The sequence below is a fragment of the Xylocopa sonorina genome, unplaced genomic scaffold, assembly GCF_050948175.1.
Source record: "Xylocopa sonorina isolate GNS202 unplaced genomic scaffold, iyXylSono1_principal scaffold0058, whole genome shotgun sequence".
NCBI classification, from domain to species: domain Eukaryota; kingdom Metazoa; phylum Arthropoda; class Insecta; order Hymenoptera; family Apidae; genus Xylocopa; species Xylocopa sonorina.
This window is the reverse complement of record NW_027490129.1, coordinates 1,316,333-1,337,694: the sequence shown is the minus strand read 5'-3', so window position 1 is coordinate 1,337,694 and position 21,362 is coordinate 1,316,333.

Below are 21,362 nucleotides of genomic sequence, written 5' to 3'. Positions count from 1 at the left end.
GATAAGATATAATATTCATTGCGAAGTGCTATGTACTCCTCAAATTCACATCAAATGAATGTAAATGCGACACTTCCATGCTAGGGAATAGCGTTTGCAGATGCCTACGTATCGTGGTAATAGGGTTCTAATGCTTCATCAAACGAGATATCGAATTTCATTTCTATGGTTCATGATAAGATATAATATTCATTGCGAAGTGTTGTGTATACCTCGTATTCACTTCAAAAGATTGTAAATGCGACACTTCCTTGCTATTAAATAGCGTTTGCAGATGTCTACGTATCGAAGCAATACAATTCTAATGCTTCATAAATCGCGATATCGCATTTCATTTCTATGGTTCATGATAAGATACAATATTCAATGCGAAGTGTTATGTACTCCTCATATTCACTTCAAATGAATGTAAATGCGACAGTTCCTTCCCAGGAAGTAGCGTTTCCAGATGTCTACGTATCGAAACAATAGAGTTCTAATGCTTCTTAAAACGGGATATCATAACTCAATTCTATGTTTCATGATAAGATTTAATATTAATTGCGATGTGTCACTTATACCTCCCATACACTACAAATGAATGTAAATGCGGCACTTCCTTGCTAGGAACTGACGTTTGCAGATGTCTACGTATCGAGGCAATTGAGTTCTAATGCTTCTTAAAAAGCGATATTGCATCTCTTTCTTATGTTTCATGATGAGATATAATATTCATTGTTTGGTGTTACGTATACCTCGTATTAACTTCAAAAGAATGTAAATGCGACACTTCCATGCTAGGAAATAGCGTTTGCAGATGTCTATGTATCATAGCAATACTGTTCTAATGCTGCTTCAAACGACATGTCGCATCTCATTTCTATGTTATGTGATAAGATATAATATTCATTGCGAAGTGTCATGTATACCTCGTTTTCACTTCAAAAGTATGTAAATGCGGCACTTGCTTGCTAGGAAATAGCGTTTGCAGATGTCTACGTATCGAAGCTATAGTGTTCTAATGCTTCTTAAATCGTCATATAGCGTCTTATATCTACGTTTCATGATAAGATAGAATATTCATTGCGAAGTGTCTTGTATACCTCGTATTCCTTTCAAAAGAATGTAAATGCGACACTTCGTTGCTAAGAAGTAGCGTTTGCACATGTCTACGTATCGAAGCAATAGTTTTCTAATGCTTCTTAAACCGCCATATCGCTACTCATTACTATGTTTCATGATAACATATAATATTCATTGTGCAGTGTTATGCTTACCTCGTATTCACTTCAAAAGAATGTAAATGCGAAACTTCCTTGCTAGGAAGTAGCGTTTGCAGATGTCTACGTATCGAACCAATAGATTTCTAATGCTTCTTAAATCGCCATATCGCATCTCATTTCTATGTTTCATGATAAGATATAATATTCATTGTGCAGTGTCATGTATATCTCGTATATACTACAAATGAATGTAAATGCGACACTTCCCACCTGGGAAATTTCGTTTGCAGATGTCTAGGTATCGTGGCATTGGAGGTCTAATGCTTCTCAATACGCGATATCGCTTCGCATTACTGTGTTTCATGATAATATATAATATTCATTGCGAAGTGTCTTGTATGCGTCGTATTCCTTTCAAAAGAATGTAAATGCGACACTTCGTTGCTAAGAAGTAGCGTTTGTACATGTCTACGTATCGAAGCAATAGTTTTCTAATGCTTCTTAAACCGCCATATCGCTACTCATTACTATGTTTCATGATAACATATAATATTCATTGTGGAGTGTTATGTATACCTCGTATTCACTTCAAAAGAATGTGAATGTGAATGCGACAGTTCCTTACTAGGAAATAGCGTTTGCAGATGTCTACGTATCGAAGCAATAGGGATCTAATGCTTCTTAAATCGCCATATCGCTTCTCATTTCTATGTTTCATGACAATATATAATATTCACTGCGAAGTGTCATGTATACCTCGCATGCACTTCAAATGAATGTAAATGCGACACTTCCTTGATAGGAAGTAGCGATGGCAGATGTCTACGTATCGAAGCAATAGACATCTAATGCTTCATAAATCGCCATATCGCATCTCATTTCTATGTTTCATGATAAGATATAATATTCATTCCGAAGTGATATGTATACGTCGTATTCACTTCAAAAGAGTGTAAATGCGACACTTCCTTGCTAGGAAATAGCGTTTGCAGATGTCTACGTATCGAAGGAATAGAGTTCTAAAGCTTCATAAATCGCGATATCGCATCTCATTTCTATGTTTCATGGTGAGACATAATATTCATTGTGCAGTGTTATGAATACCTCGTGTTCAATTCAAAAGAATGTAAATGCGACACTTCCTTGCTAGGAAATAGCGATTGCAGATATCTACGTATCGAAGCAATAGTTTTCTAATGATACTTAAATCGTCATATCGCATCACAATTCTATGTTATATGATAAGATATAATGTTCATTGCGAAGTGTCATGTGTACCTCGTATTCACTTCAAAGAATGTAAATGCGACACTTCCTTGCTAGGAAGTAGCGTTTGCAGATGTCTACGTATCGAACCAATAGATTTCTAATGCTTCTTAAATCGCCATATCGTATCTCATTTCTGTGCTTTATGATAAGATATAATATTCATTGTGCTGTGTTATGCATACGTCGCATACACTTAAAATGAATGTAAATGCGACACTTCCTTGCTATGAAATAGCGTTTTGAGGATGTCTACGTATCGAAGCAATAGAGTTCTAATGCTTCTTAAATCGCCATATTGCATCTCATTCCTATGTTTCGTGATAAGATGTAATATTCATTGTGGAGTGTTATGTATACCTCGTATTCACTTCAAAAGAATGTAAATGCGACAGTTCCTTGCTAGCAAATAGTGTTTGCAGATATCTACGTATCGAAGGAATAGAGTTCTAAAGCTTCATAAATCGCGATATCGCATCTCATTTCTATGTTCATGGTGAGATATAATATTCATTGTGCAGTGTTATGCTTACCTCGTATTCACTTCAAAAGAATGTAAATGCGAAACTTCCTTGCTAGGAAGTAGCGTTTGCAGATGTCTACGTATCGAACCAATAGATTTCTAATGCTTCTTAAATCGCCATATCGCATCTCATTTCTATGTTTCATGATAAGATATAATATTCATTGTGCAGTGTCATGTATATCTCGTATATACTACAAATGAATGTAAATGCGACACTTCCTTGCTAGGAAATAGCGTTTACAGATATCTACGTATCGTAGCAATAGAGTTCTAATGCATCTCAAAACGCGATGTCGCATCTCATTTCTATGCTTCATGTTAAGATATAATATTCACTGCGAAGAGTCATGTATACCTCGCATACACTTCAAATGAATGTAAATGCGACACTTGCTTGCTAGGAAATAGTGTTTGCAGATTGCTTCTTATCGAAGCAATAGTTTTCTAATGCTTCTTAAATCGCGATATTGCATCTCATTTCTATGTTTGGTGACAACATATAATATTCATTGTGCAGTGTTATGTTTATCTCGTCTATACTTCAAATGAATGTAAATGCGACACTTCCTTGCTAGGAAGTAGCGTTTGCAGATATCTACGTATCGAAGCAATACAGTTCTAATGCTTCTTAAAACGGGATATCGCATCTCATTTCTTTGCTTCATGGTATGATATAATATTAGTTGCGGTGTGTCATGAATACCTTGTATTCACATCAAAAGAATGTAAAGGCGACACTTCCATGATCGGAAATAGCGTTTGCGGATGTCTACGTATCGAAGCAATAGAGTTCTAATGGTTCTTAAAACGAGATATCGCATCTCATTTCTATGATTCATGGTATGGTATAATATTCATTGCGAAGTGTTATGTATTCCTCGTCTACACTTCAAATGAATGTAAATGCGACACTTCCATACTAGGAGATAGCGTTTGCAGATGCCTACTCATCGAAGCAATACATTTCTAATTCTTCCTAAAACGGGATATCGCATCTGATTTCAGTGTTTAATGATAAGGTATAATATTCATTGCGAAGTGTCATGTATACCTCGTATTCACTTCAAATGAATGTGAATGCGACAGTTCCTTGCTAGGAAATAGCGATTGCAGATATCTACGTATCGAAGCAATAGTTTTCTAATGCTTCATAAATCGTCATATCGCATCTCATATCTACGTTTCATGATAATGTACAATATTCATTGTGGAGTGTTATGTATACCTTGTATTCCTTTCAAAAGAATGTAAATGCGACACTTCCTTCCTAGGAAATAGCGTTTGCAGATGTCTACGTATCGAAGCAATAGAGTTCTAATGCTTCATATATCGCGATAACGCATCTCATTTCTATGTTTCATGATAAGATATAATATTCATTGTGCAGTGTTATGAATATTTCGTATTCACTTCAAAAGAATGTAAATGCGACACTTCCTTGCTAGACAATAGCGTTTGCAGATATCTACGTATCGAAGCAATACAGTACTAATGCTTCTTAAAACGGGATATCGCATCTCATTTCTTTGCTTCATGATATGATATAATATTAGTTGCGGTGTGTCATGAATACCTTGTATTCACATCAAAAGAATGTAGAGGCGACACTTCCATGATCGGAAATAGCGTTTGCAGATGTCTACGTATCGAAGCAATAGAGTTCTAATGGTTCTTAAAACGAGATATCGCATCTCATTTCTATGATTCATGGTATGGTATAATATTCATTGCGAAGTGTTATGTATTCCTCGTCTACACTTCAAATGAATGTAAATGCGACACTTCCATACTAGGAGATAGCGTTTGCAGATGCCTGCTCATCGAAGCAATACATTTCTAGTTCTTCCGAAAACGGGATATCGCATCTGATTTCAGTGTTTAATGATAAGGTATAATATTCATAGCGAAGTGTCATGTATACCTCGTATTCACTTCAAATGAATGTGAATGCGACAGTTCCTTGCTAGGAAATAGTGTTTGCAGATGTCTACGTATCGAAATAATAGATTTCTAATGCTTCTTAAATCGCCATATCGCATCTCATTTCTATGTTTCATGATGAGATATAATATTCATTGTGCATTGTTATGAATACCTCGTTTTCACTTCAAAAGAATGTAAATGCGACACTTCCTTGCTAGGAAATAGCGATTGCAGATATCTACGTATCGAAGCAATAGTTTTCTAATGCTTCATAAATCGTCATATCGCATCTCATATCTACGTTTCATGATAATGTATAATATTCATTGTGGAGTGTTATGTATACCTCGTATTCACTTCAAAAGAATGTAAATGCGACACTTCCTGGCTAGGAAGTAGCGTTAGCAGATGTCTACGTATCGAACCAATAGATTTCTAATGCTTCTTAAATCGCCATATCGCTTCTCATTCCTATGTTTCATGATAATATATAATATTCACAGCGAAGTGTCATGTATACCTCGCATACACTTCAGATGAATGTAAATGCGACACTTCCTTGCTAGGAAATAGCGTTTGCAGATGTCTACGTATCGAAGTAATAGTGTTCTAATGCTTCTTAAATCGTCATATCGCATCTCATTTCTATGTTTCATGATAAGATATAATATTCATTGTGCAGTGTTATGTATACCTCGTATTCACCACAAAAGAATGTAAATGCGACACTTCCTTGCTAGGGAGTAGCGTTTGCAGATGTCTACGTATCGAAGCAATAGTGTTCTAATGCTTCTTAAATCGCCATATTACATCACATTTCTATGTTTCATGATAAGATATAAGATTCATTGTGGAGTGTCATGTATACCTCGCATACACTTCAAATGAATGTAAATGCGACAATTCCTTGCTAGGAAATAGCGTTTGCAGATGTCTACGTATCGAAGCAATAGTGTTCTAATGCTTCTTAAATCGTCATATCGCATCTCATTTCTATGTTTCATGATAGGATATAATATTCATTGCGAAGTGTCATGTATACCTCGTATTCCCTTCAGAAGAATGTAAATGCGACACTTCCTTGCTAGGAACTAGCGTTTGCTGATGTCTACGTATCGAAGCAATAGTGTTCTAATGCTTCTTAAATCGTCATATCGCATCTCATTTCTATGTTTCGTGATATGATATAATATTCATTGCGAAGTGTCATGTATACCTCGTATTCCTTTCAAAAGAATGTAAATACGACACTTCCTTGCTCGGAAATAGCGTTTGCAGATGTCTACGTATCGAAGCAATAGTGTTCTAATGCTTCTCAAATCGTCATATCGCATCTCATTTCTATGTTTCATGATAGGATATAATATTCATTGCGAAGTATCATGTATACCTCGTATTCCCTTCAGAAGAATGTAAATGCGACACTTCCTTGCTAGGAACTAGCGTTGGCAGATGTCTACGTATCGAAGCAATAGAGTTCTAGTCCTTCTCAAAAAGCGATATCGCATCTTATTCCTATGTTTCATGATAAGATATAATATTCAATGTGCTGTGTTATGTACTCCTCGTATTCACTTTAAAAGAAAGTAAATGCGACAATACCTTGCTAGGAAATAGCGTTTGCAGATGTCTACGTATGGAAGCAATAGAGTTCTAATGCTTCTTAAATCGTCATATCGCATCTCATATCAACGTTTCGTGATAAGATATAATATTCATTTCGAAGTGTCATGTATACCTCGTATTCCTTTCAAAAGAATGTGAATGTGACAGTTCCTTGCTAGGAAATAGTGTTTGCAGATAACTACGTATCGAAGCAATAGGGTTCCAAAGCTTCTTAAATCGCGATATCGCATCTCATTTTTATGTTTCATGATAAGATATAATATTCATTGTGCAGTGTTACGAATATTTCGTATTCACTTCAAAAGAATGTAAATGCGACACTTCCTTGCTAGGCAATAGCGTTTGCAGATGTCTACGTATCGAAACAATAGAGTTCTAATGCTTCTTAAATCGTCATATCGCATATTATATCTACGTTTCCTGATAAGATATAATATTCATTTCGAAGTGTCATGTATACCTCGTATTCCCTTCAGAAGAATGTAAATGCGACACTTCCTTGCTAGGAACTAGCGTTTGCAGATGTCTACGTATCGAAGCAATAGTGTTCTAATGCTTCTTAAATCGTCATATCGCATCTCATTTCTATGTTTCGTGATATGATATAATATTCATTGCGAAGTGTCATGTATACCTCGTATTCCTTTCAGAAGAATGTAAATACGACACTTCCTTGCTCGGAAATAGCGTTTGCAGATGTCTACGTATCGAAGCAATAGGGATCTAATGCTTCTTAAATCGCCATATCGCATCTCATTTCTGTTTCATGACAATATATAACATTCACTGCGAAGTGTCATGTATACCTCGCATACACTTCAAATGAATGTGAATGCGACAGTTCCTCGCTAGGAAGTAGCATTGGCAGATGTCTACGTATCGAAGCAATAGACATCTAATGCTTCATAAATCGCCATATCGCATCTCATTTCTATGTTTCATGATAAGATATAATATTCATTTTGCAGTGTTATGAATACCTCGTATTCACTTCAAAAGAATGTAAATGTGACACTTCCTTGGTAGGAAATAGCGTTTGCAGATGTCTACGTTTCGTGGCATTAGAGTTCTAATGCTCCATAAATCGCCATATCGCATCTCATTTCTATGTTTTATGATAAGATATAATATTCATTGCCAAGTGTTATGTATACCTCGTATTCACTTCAAAAGAATGTAAATGCGACACGTCCTTGCAAGGAAATAGCGTTTGCAGTGTCTGCGTATCGTGGCATTAGAGTCCTAATGCTTCTCAAACGCGATATCGCATCTCATTTCTATGTTTCATGATAAGATATAATATTCAGATTGCAGTGTTATGTATACCTCGTATTCACTTCAAATGAATGTAAATGCGACACTTCCTTGCTAGGAAGTAGCGTTTGTAGATGTCTACGTATCGAAGCAATAGAGTTCTAATGCTTCTTAAATCGCCATATTACATCACATTTTTATGTTTCATGATAAGATATAATATTCATTGAGAAGTGTCATGTATACCTCGTACTCCTTTCAAAAGAATGTAAATGCGACACTACCTTTCTAGGAAATAGCGTTTGCAGATGTCTACGTATCGAAGTAATAGACATCTAATGCTTCATAAATCGCGATATCGCATCTCATTTCTATGTATCATGATGAGATATAATATTCATTGCGAAGTGTCACGTATACCTCGCATTCCTTTCAAAAGAATGTAAATGCGACACTTCCATGCTAGGAAGTAGCGTTTGCAGATGTCTACGTATCGAAGCAATAGTGTTCTAATGCTTCTTAAATCGCGATATCGCATCTCATTTCTATGTTTCATGATAAGATATAATATTCACAGTGCAGTGTTATGTATACCTCGTATTCACTTCAAAAGAATGTAAACGCGACACTTCCTTGCTAGGAAATAGCGTTTGCAGATGTCTACGTATCGAAGCAGTAGAGTTCTAATGCTTCTTAAATCGTCATATCGCATCACATATCTACGTTTCGTGATATGATATAATATTCATTGCGATGCGTCATGTATACCTCGTATTCCTTTCAAAAGAATGTAACGGCGACACTTCCTTGCTGGGAAATAGCGCTTGCAGATGTCTACGTATCGTAGCATTAGTGTTATAATGCTTCTCAAAACGCGATATCGCTACTCATTCCTATCCTTCATGATAAGATATAATATTCAATGTGCAGTGTTATGTACTCCTCGTATTCACCTCAAAAGAAAGTAAATGCGACAATACCTTGCTAGGAAACAGCGTTTGCTGATGTCCTCGTATCGAAGAAGTAGTGTTCTAATGCTTCTTAAATCGCGATATCGCATCTCATTTCTATGTTTCGTGATAAGATATAATATTCATTGCGAAGTGTCATGTGTACCTCGTATTCCTTTCAAAAGAATGTAAATGCGACACTTCCTTGCTAGGAAAGAGCGTTGGCAGATGTCTACGTATCGTAGCAATAGTTTTCTATTGCTTCTTAAATCGCCATATTGCATCTCATTTCTATGTTTCATGATAAGATATAATATTCATTGTGGAGTGTTATGTATACCTCGTATCCACTTCAAAAGAATGTAAATGCGATACTTCCTTCCTAGGAAATAGCGTTTGCAGATGTCTACGTATCGAAGCAATAGATTTTTAAATCTTGCTAATTCGCGATATCGAATCTCATATATATGTTTCATGATAATTTATAATATTCATTGCGAAGTGTCATGTATACCTCGCATACACTTCAAATGAATGTGAATGCGACAGTTCCTTGCTAGGAAATAGCGTTTGCAGATATCTACGTATCGAAGCAATAGTGTTCTAATGCTTCTTAAATCGTCATATCGCATCTCATTTCTATGTTTCGTGATATGATATAATATTCATTGCGAAGTGTCATGTATACCTCGTATTCCTTTCAGAAGAATGTAAATACGACACTTCCTTGCTCGGAAATAGCGTTTGCAGATGTCTACGTATCGAAGCAATAGGGATCTAATGCTTCTTAAATCGCCATATCGCATCTCATTTCTGTTTCATGACAATATATAACATTCACTGCGAAGTGTCATGTATACCTCGCATACACTTCAAATGAATGTGAATGCGACAGTTCCTCGCTAGGAAGTAGCATTGGCAGATGTCTACGTATCGAAGCAATAGACATCTAATGCTTCATAAATCGCCATATCGCATCTCATTTCTATGTTTCATGATAAGATATAATATTCATTTTGCAGTGTTATGAATACCTCGTATTCACTTCAAAAGAATGTAAATGTGACACTTCCTTGGTAGGAAATAGCGTTTGCAGATGTCTACGTTTCGTGGCATTAGAGTTCTAATGCTCCATAAATCGCCATATCGCATCTCATTTCTATGTTTTATGATAAGATATAATATTCATTGCCAAGTGTTATGTATACCTCGTATTCACTTCAAAAGAATGTAAATGCGACACGTCCTTGCAAGGAAATAGCGTTTGCAGTGTCTGCGTATCGTGGCATTAGAGTCCTAATGCTTCTCAAACGCGATATCGCATCTCATTTCTATGTTTCATGATAAGATATAATATTCAGATTGCAGTGTTATGTATACCTCGTATTCACTTCAAATGAATGTAAATGCGACACTTCCTTGCTAGGAAGTAGCGTTTGTAGATGTCTACGTATCGAAGCAATAGAGTTCTAATGCTTCTTAAATCGCCATATTACATCACATTTTTATGTTTCATGATAAGATATAATATTCATTGAGAAGTGTCATGTATACCTCGTACTCCTTTCAAAAGAATGTAAATGCGACACTACCTTTCTAGGAAATAGCGTTTGCAGATGTCTACGTATCGAAGTAATAGACATCTAATGCTTCATAAATCGCGATATCGCATCTCATTTCTATGTATCATGATGAGATATAATATTCATTGCGAAGTGTCACGTATACCTCGCATTCCTTTCAAAAGAATGTAAATGCGACACTTCCATGCTAGGAAGTAGCGTTTGCAGATGTCTACGTATCGAAGCAATAGTGTTCTAATGCTTCTTAAATCGCGATATCGCATCTCATTTCTATGTTTCATGATAAGATATAATATTCACAGTGCAGTGTTATGTATACCTCGTATTCACTTCAAAAGAATGTAAACGCGACACTTCCTTGCTAGGAAATAGCGTTTGCAGATGTCTACGTATCGAAGCAGTAGAGTTCTAATGCTTCTTAAATCGTCATATCGCATCACATATCTACGTTTCGTGATATGATATAATATTCATTGCGATGCGTCATGTATACCTCGTATTCCTTTCAAAAGAATGTAACGGCGACACTTCCTTGCTGGGAAATAGCGCTTGCAGATGTCTACGTATCGTAGCATTAGTGTTATAATGCTTCTCAAAACGCGATATCGCTACTCATTCCTATCCTTCATGATAAGATATAATATTCAATGTGCAGTGTTATGTACTCCTCGTATTCACCTCAAAAGAAAGTAAATGCGACAATACCTTGCTAGGAAACAGCGTTTGCTGATGTCCTCGTATCGAAGAAGTAGTGTTCTAATGCTTCTTAAATCGCGATATCGCATCTCATTTCTATGTTTCGTGATAAGATATAATATTCATTGCGAAGTGTCATGTGTACCTCGCATACACTTCAAATGAATGTGAACGCGACAGTTCCTTGCTAGGAAATAGCATTTGCAGATGTCTACGCATCGAAGCAATAGTGTTCTAATGCTTGTTAAATCGCGATGTCGCATCTCATTTTAATGTTTCATGATAAGATATAGTATTCATTGTGCAGTGTTATGTATACCTCGTATTCACTTCAAAAGAATGTAAATGCGACACTTCCTCGCTAGGAAGTAGCGTTTGCAGATGTCTACGTATCGAAGCAATAGTGTTCTAATGCTTCCTAAATCACCATATTACATCACATTTCTATGTTTCATGATAAGATATAATATTCATTGTGGAGTGTTATGTATACCTCGTATTCACTTCAAAAGAATGCAAATGCGACACTTCCTTGCTAGGAAATAGCGTTTGCAGATGTCTACGTATCGAAGCAATAAAGTTCCATAGCTTTCTAATTCGCGATATCGCATCTCATTTATATGTTTGATGATAAGATATAATATTCATTGTCGAGTGTTATGTATACCTCGTATTCGTTTCAAAAGAATGTAAATGCGACACGACCTTGCTAGGAAGTAGCGTTTGCAGATGTCTACGTGTCGAAGCAATAGTGTTCTAATGATTCTTAAATCGCGATACCGCATCTCATTTCTATGTTTCATGACAATATATAATATTCATTGCGAAGGGTCATGTTTACTTGGCATACACTTAAAATGAATGTAAATGCGACACTTCTTTGCTAGGAAATAGCGTTTGCAGATGTCTACGTATCGAGGCAATAGTTTTCTAATGCTTCTTAAATCGTCATATCGCATCACATTTCTATGTTTCATGATAATATATAATACTCATTGTGAAGTGTTATGTATACCTCGTATTCACTTCAAAAGAATGTAAATGTGACACTTCCTTGCTAGGAAATAGCGTTTGCAGATGTCTACGTATCGAACCAATAGACTTCTAATGCTTCTTAAATCGCCATATCGCATCTCATTTCTGTGTTTCATGATAAGATATAATATTAATTGTGCGGTGTTATGAATATCTCGTCTATACTTCAATTGAACGTAAATGCGACACTTCCTTGGTAGGAAATAGCGTTTGCAGATGTCTACGTTTCGTGGCATTAGAGTTCTAATGCTTCATAAATCGCCATATCGCATCTCATTTCTATGTTTTATGATAAGATATAATATTCATTGCCAAGTGTTATGTATACCTCGTATTCACTTCAAAAGAATGTAAATGCGACACGTCCTTGCAAGGAAATAGCGTTTGCAGTGTCTGCGTATCGTGGCATTAGAGTCCTTATGCTTCTCAAACGCGATATCGCATCTCATTTCTATGTTTCATGATAAGATATAATATTCAGATTGCAGTGTTATGTATAACTCGTATTCACTTCAAAAGAATGTAAATGCGACACTTCCTTGCTAGGAAGTAGCGTTTGTAGATGTCTACGTATCGAAGCAATAGAGTTCTAATGCTTCTTAAATCGCCATATTACATCACATTTTTATGTTTCATGATAAGATATAATATTCATTGAGAAGTGTCATGTATTCCTCGTACTCCTTTCAAAAGAATGTAAATGCGACACTTCCTTTCTAGGAAATAGCGTTTGCAGATGTCTACGTATCGAAGTAATAGACATCAAACGATTCATATATCGCCATATCGCATCTCATTTCTATGTTTCATGATAAGATATAATATTCATTGCGAAGTGTCATGTATACCTCGTATTCGTTTCAAAAGAATGTAAATGCGACACTCCCTTGCTAGGAAGTAGCGTTTGCAGATGTCTACGTATCGAAGCAATAGTGTTCTAATGCTTCTTAAATCGCGATATCGCATCTCATTTCTATGATTCATGACAAGATATAGTATTCATTGTGCAGTGTTATGTATACCTCTTATTCACTTCAAAAGAATGTAAATGCTACAATTTCTTGCTAGGAAATAGCGTTTGCAGATGTCTACGTGTCGAAGTAATAGACATCAAATGCTTCATATATCGCCATATCGCATCTCATTTCTATGTTTCATGATAAGATATAATATTCATTGCGAAGTGTCATGTATACCTCGTATTGGTTTCAAAAGAATGTAAATGCGACACTTCCTTGCTAGGAAGTAGCGTTTGCAGATGTCTACGTATCGAAGCAATAGATTTCTAAAGCCTGCTAATTCGCGATATCGCATCTCATATCTATGTTTCATGATAATATATAATATTCACAGTGCAGTGTTATGTATACCTCGTATTCACTTCAAAAGAATGTAAATGCGACACTTCCTTGCTAGGAAATAGCGTTTGCAGATGTCTACGTATCGAAGCAGTAGAGTTCTAATGCTTCTTAAATCGCCATATCGCATCTCATTTCTATGTTTCATGATAAGATATAATATTCATTGTGCAGTGTTATGTATATCTCGTCTATACTTCAAATGGATGTAAATGCGACATTTCCTTGCTAGGAAATAGTGTTTGCAGATGTCTACGTATCGAAGCTATAGTGTCCTAAAGCTTCTTAAATCGCCATATCGCTTCTCATTTCTATGTTTCATGATAATATATAATATTCACTGCGAAGTGTCATGTATACCTCGCATACACTTCAAATGAACGTAGATGCGACACTTCCTTGCTAGGAAATAGCGTTTCCAGATGTCTACGCATCGAAGCAATAGTGTTCTAATGCTTCTTAAATCGCGATATCGCATCTCATTTCTATGTTTCATGATAAGATATAATATTCACAGTGCAGTGTTATGTATACCTCGTATTCACTTCAAAAGAATGTAAATGCGACACTTCCTTGCTAGGAAGTAGCGTGTGCAGATGTCTTAGTATCGAAGCAATAGATTTCTAAAGACTACTAATTCGCGGTATCGCATCTCATATCTATGTTTCATGATAATATATAATATTAATTGCGAAGTTTCATGTATACCTCGCATACAATTCAAACGAATGTGAATGCCACAGTTCCTTGCTGGGAAATAGTGTTTGCAGATGTCTACGTATCGAAGCAATAGATTTCTAATGCTTCTTAAATCGCGATATCGCATCCCATTTCTATGTTTCATGATAAGATATAATATTCATTGCGAAGTGTCACGTATACCTCGTATTCCTTTCAAAAGAATGTAAATGCGACACTTCCTTGCTCGGAAGTAGCGTTTGCAGATGTCTACGTATCGTGGCATTATAGTTCTAATGCTTCTCAAAACGCGATATCGCTACTCATTACTATGTTTCTTGATAATATATAATATTCATTGTGGAGTGTTATGTATACCTCGTATTCACTACAAAAGAATGTAAATGCGACACTTCCTTGCTAGGAAATAGCGTTTGCAGATGTCTACGTATCGAAGCAGTAGAGTTCTAATGCTTCTTAAATCGCCATATCGCATCTCATTTCTATGTTTCATGATAAGATATAATATTCATTGTGCAGTGTTATGTATATCTCGTCTATACTTCAAATGGATGTAAATGCGACACTTCCTTGCTCGGAAATAGCGTTTGCAGATGTCTACGTATCGTGGCATTAGAGTTCTAATGCTTCTCAAAACGCGATATCGCTACTCATTACTATGTTTCTTGATAATATATAATATTCATTGTGGAGTGTTATGTATACTTCGTATTCACTTCAAAAGAATGTAAATGCGACACTTCCTTGCTAGGAAATAGCGTTTGCAGATGTCTACGTATCGAAGCAGTAGAGTTCTAATGCTTCTTAAGTCGCCATATCGCATCTCATTTCTATGTTTCATGACAAGATATAATATTCATTGTGCAGTGTTATGTATATCTCATTTATACTTCAAATGGATGTAAATGCGACACTTCCTTGCTAGGAAATAGCGTTTGCAGATGTCTACGTATCGAAGCTATAGTGTCCTAAAGCTTCTCAAATCGCCATATCGCTTCTCATTTCTATGTTTCATGATAATATATAATATTCACTGCGAAGTGTCATGTATACCTCGCATACACTTCAAATGAACGTAGATGCGACACTTCCTTGCTAGGAAATAGCGTTTCCAGATGTCTACGTATCGAAGCAGTAGTGTTCTAGTGCTTGTTAAATCGCGATGTCGCATCTCATTTCAATGGTTCATGATAAGATATAATATTCATTGTGGAGTGTTATGTATACCTCGTATTCGTTTCAAAAGAATGTAAATGCGACACTTCCTTGCTAGGAAGTAGCGTGTGCAGATGTATACGTATCGAAGCAATAGATTTCTAAAGCTTGCTAATTCGCGATATCGCATCTCATATCTATGTTTCATGATAATATATAATATTAATTGCGAAGTTTCATGTATACCTCGCATACAATTCAAACGAATGTGAATGCCACAGTTCCTTGCTGGGAAATAGTGTTTGCAGGTGTCTACGTATCGAAGCAATAGTGTTCGAATGCTTCTCAAAACGCGATATCGCATCTCATTTCTGTGTTTCATGCTAGGATATAATATTCATTGCGATGTGTCTTGTATACCTCGTATACACTTCAAATGAATATGAATGCGACAGTTCCTTGCTAGGATGTAGCGTTTGCAGATGTCTACGTATCGAACCAATAGATTTCTAATGCTTCTTAAATCGCCCACATCGCATCTCATTTCTATGTTTCATGATAAGATATAGTATTCATTGTGCAGTGTTATGTTTACGTCTTATTCACTTCAAAAGAATGTAAATGCTACAATTTCTTGCTAGGAAATAGCGTTTGCAGATGTCTACGTATCGAAGTAATAGATATCAAACGATTCATATATCGCCATATCGCATCTCATTTCTATGTTTCATGATAAGATATAATATTCATTGCGAAGTGTCATGTATACCTCGTATTCGTTTCAAAAGAATGTAAATGCGACACTCTCTTGCTAGGAAGTAGCGTTTGCAGATGTCTACGTATCGAAGCAATAGTGTTCTAATGCTTCTTAAATCGCGATATCGCATCTCATTTCTATGATTCATGACAAGATATAGTATTCATTGTGCAGTGTTATGTATACCTCTTATTCACTTCAAAAGAATGTAAATGCTACAATTTCTTGCTAGGAAATAGCGTTTGCAGATGTCTACGTGTCGAAGTAATAGACATCAAATGCTTCATATATCGCCATATCGCATCTCATTTCTATGTTTCATGATAAGATATAATATTCATTGCGAAGTGTCATGTATACCTCGTATTGGTTTCAAAAAAATGTAAATGCGACACTTCCTTGCTAGGAAGTAGCGTTTGCAGATGTCTACGTATCGAAGCAATAGATTTCTAAAGCCTGCTAATTCGCGATATCGCATCTCATATCTATGTTTCATGATAATATATAATATTCACAGTGCAGTGTTATGTATACCTCGTATTCACTTCAAAAGAATGTAAATGCGACACTTCCTTGCTAGGAAATAGCGTTTGCAGACGTCTACGTATCAAAGCAATAGAGTTCTAATGCTTCTTAAATCGTCATATCGCATTTCACTTCTATGGTTCATGATAAGATACAATATTCATTGCGAAGTGTCATGTATACCTCGTATTCGTTTCAAAAGAATGTAAATACGACACTTCCTTGCTAGGAAGTAGCGTTTGCAGATGTCTAGGTATCGAACCAATGGATTTCTAATGCTTCTTAAATCGCCATATCGCATCTCATTTCTATGTTTTATGATAAGATATAATATTCATTGTGCAGTGTTATATATACCTCGCATACACTTAAAATGAATGTAATTGCGACACTTCCTTGCTAGGAAATAGCGATTGCAGATGTCTACGTATCGAAGCAATAGTTTTCTAATGCTTCTTAAATCGTCATATCGCATCTCATATCTACGTTTCATGATAAGATATAATATTCATTGCGAAGTGTCATGTATTCCTCGTATTCCTTTCAAAAGAATGTAAACGCGACACTTCCTTGCTAGGAATTAGCGTTTGCAGATGTCAACATATCGAAGCAATAGGGATCTAATGCTTCTTAAATTGCCATATCGATTCTCATTTCTATGTTTCATGATAAAATATAATATTAATTGTGCAGTGTTATGAATACCTCGTATTCACTTCAAATGAATGTAAATGCGACACTTCCTTGCTAGGAAATAGCGTTTGCAGATGTCTACGTATCGAAGCAATAGGGATCTAATGCTTCTCAAATCGCCATATCGCTTCTCATTTCTATGTTTCATGGCAATATATAATATTCACTGCGAAGTGTCATGTATACCCCGCATACACTTCAAAAGAATGCAAATGCGACACTTCCTTGCTAGGAAATAGCGATTGCAGAAATCTACGTATCGAAGCAACAGTTTTCTAATGCTTCTTAAATCGTCATATCGCATCTCATATCTACGTTTCATATTAAGATATAATATTCATTGCGAAGTGTCATGAATACCTCGTATTCCTTTCAGAAGAATGTAAACGCGACACTTCCTTGCTAGGAAGTAGCGTTTACAGATGTCTACGTATCGAAGCAATAGTGTTCTAATGCTTCTTAAATCGCGATATCGCATCCCATTTCTATGTTTCATGATAAGATATAATATTCATTGCGAAGTGTCACGTATACCTCGTATTCCTTTCACAAGAATGTAAATGCGATACTTCCTTGCTCGGAAATAGCGTTTGCAGATGTCTACGTATCGTGGCATTATAGTTCTAATGCTTCTCAAAACGCGATATCGCTACTCATTACTACTCTTGATAATATATAATATTCATTGTGGAGTGTTATGTATACCTCGTATTCACTTCAAAAGAATGTAAATGCGACACTTCCTTGCTAGGAAATAGCGTTTGCAGATGTCTACGTATCGAAGCAGTTGAGTTCTCATACTTCTTAAATCGCCATATCGCATCTCATTTCTATGTTTCATGATAAGATATAATATTCATTGTGCAGTGTTATGTATATCTCGTCTATACTTCAAATGGATGTAAATGCGACACTTCCTTGCTCGGAAATTGCGTTTGCAGATGTCTACGTATCGTGGCATTAGAGTTCTAATGCTTCTCAAAACGCGATATCGCTACTCATTACTATGTTTCTTGATAATATATAATATTGATTGTGGAGTGTTATGTATACCTCGCATACACTTAAAATGAATGTAAATGCGACACTTCCTTGCTAGGAAATAGCGATTGCAGATGTCTACGTATCGAAGCAATAGTTTTCTAATGCTTCTTAAATCGTCATATCGCATCTCATATCTACGTTTCATGATAAGATATAATATTCATTGCGAAGTGTCATGTATTCCTCGTATTCCTTTCAAAAGAATGTAAACGCGACACTTCCTTGCTAGGAATTAGCGTTTGCAGATGTCAACATATCAATGCAATAGGGATCTAATGCTTCTTAAATTGCCATATCGCTTCTCATTTCTATGTTTCATGATAAAATATAATATTCATTGTGCAGTGTTATGAATACCTCGTATTCACTTCAAATGAATGTAAATGCGACACTTCCTTGCTAGGAAATAGCGTTTGCAGATGTCTACGTATCGAAGCAATAGGGATCTAATGCTTCTCAAATCGCCATATCGCTTCCCATTTCTATGTTTCATGACAATATATAATATTCACTGCGAAGTGTCATGTATACCCCGCATACACTTCAAAAGAATGTAAATGCGACTCTTCCTTGCTAGGAAATAGCGTTTGCAGATATCTACGTATCGAAGCAATAGATTTCTAAATCTTGCTATTTCGCGATATCGAATTTCATATCTATGTTTCATGATAATTTATAATATTCATTGCGATGTGTTATGCGTACCTCGCACTCACTTCAAATGAATGTACATGCTACACTTCCTTGCTAGGAAATAGCGTTTGCAGATGTGAACGTATCGTAGCAAATGAGTTCTAATGCTTCTTAAAACGGGATATCGCATCATATAAGATACAATATTCATTGTGCAGTGTTATGTATACCTCGCACACACTTAAAATTAATGCAAATGCGACACTTCCTTGCTAGGAAATAGCGATTGCAGAAATCTACGTATCGAAGCAACAGTTTTCTAATGCTTCTTAAATCGTCATATCGCATCTCATATCTACGTTTCATATTAAGATATAACATTCATTGCGAAGTGTCATGAATACCTCGTATTCCTTTCAGAAGAATGTAAACGCGACACTTCCTTGCTAGGAAGTAGCGTTTACAGATGTCTACGTATCGAAGCAATAGTGTTCTAATGCTTCTTAAATCGCGATATCGCATCCCATTTCTATGTTCCATGATAAGATATAATATTCATTGCGAAGTGTCACGTATACCTCGTATTCCTTTCACAAGAATGTAAATGCGATACTTCCTTGCTCGGAAATAGCGTTTGCAGATGTCTACGTATCGTGGCATTATAGTTCTAATGCTTCTCAAAACGCGATATCGCTACTCATTACTATGTTTCTTGATAATATGTAATATTCATTGTGGAGTGTTATGTATACCTCGTATTCACTTCAAAAGAATGTAAATGCGTCACTTCCTTGCTAGGAAATAGCGTTTGCAGATGTCTACGTATCGAAGCAGTTGAGTTCTAATGCTTCTTAAATCGCCATATCGCATCTCATTTCTATGTTTCATGATAAGATATAATATTCATTGTGCAGTGTTATGTATATCTCGTCTATACTTCAAATGGATGTAAATGCGACACTTCCTTGCTCGGAAATTGCGTTTGCAGATGTCTACGTATCGTGGCATTAGAGTTCTAATGCTTCTCAAAACGCGATATCGCTACTCATTACTATGTTTCTTGATAATATATAATATTGATTGTGGAGTGTTACGTATACCTCGTATTCACTTCAAAAGAATGTAAATGCGACACTTCCTTGCTAGGAAATAGCGTTTGCAGATGTCTACGTATCGCAGCAGTAGAGTTCTAATGCTTCTTAAATCGCCATATCGCATCTCATTTCTATGTTTCATGATAAGATATAATATTCATTGTGCAGTGTTATGTATATCTCGTCTATACTTCAAATGGATGTAAATGCGACATTTCCTTGCTAGGAAATAGCGTTTCCAGATGTCTACGTATCGAAGCTATAGTGTCCTAAAGCTTCTTAAATCGCCATATCGTTTCTCATTTCTATGTTTCATGATAATATATAATATTCACTGCGAAGTGTCATGTATACCTCGCATACACTTCAAATGAACGTAGATGCGACACTTCCTTGCTAGGAAATAGCGTTTCCAGATGTCTACGCATCGAAGCAATAGTGTTCTAATGCTTCTTAAATCGCGATATCGCATCGCATTTCTATGTTTCATGATAAGAAATAATATTCACAGCGCAGTGTTATGTATGCCTCTTATTCACTTCAAAAGATTGTAAACGCGACACTTCCTTGCTAGGAAGTAGCGTGTGCAGATGTCTACGTATCGAAGCAATAGATTTCTAAAGCTTGCTAATTCGCGATATCGCACCTCATATCTATGTTTCATGATAATATATAATATTAATTGCGAAGTTTCATGTATACCTCGCATACAATTCAAACGAATGTGAATGCCACAGTTCCTTGCTGGGAAATAGTGTTTGCAGATGTCTACGTATCGAAGCAATAGAGTTCTAATTCTTCTTAAATCGCGATATCGCACCACATTTCTATGTTTCATGATAAGATATAATATTCATTGTGTAGTGTCATGTTTATCTCATCTATACTTCAAATGAATGTAAATGCGACACTTCCTTGCTAGGAAATAGCGTTTGCAGATGCCAACATATCGAAGCAGTAGGGATCTAATGCTTCTTAAATCGCCCATATCGCTTCTCATTTCTATGTTTCATGATAAAATATAATATTCATTGTGCAGTGTTATGAATACCTCGTATTCACTTCAAATGAATGTAAATGCGACTTTTCCTTCCTAGGAAATAACGTTTGCAGATGTCTACGTATCGAAGCAATAGTGTTCTAATGGTTTTTAAATCGCTATATTGCATCACATTTCTATGTTTCATGATAAGATATAATATTCATTGTGCAGTGTTATGTATAGCTCGTATTCACTTCAGAAGAATGTAAATGCAACACTTCCTTGCTAAGAAATAGCGCTTGCAGATATCTACGTATCCAAGCAATGGGGTTCTAATGCTTCTCAAAACGCGATATCGCGT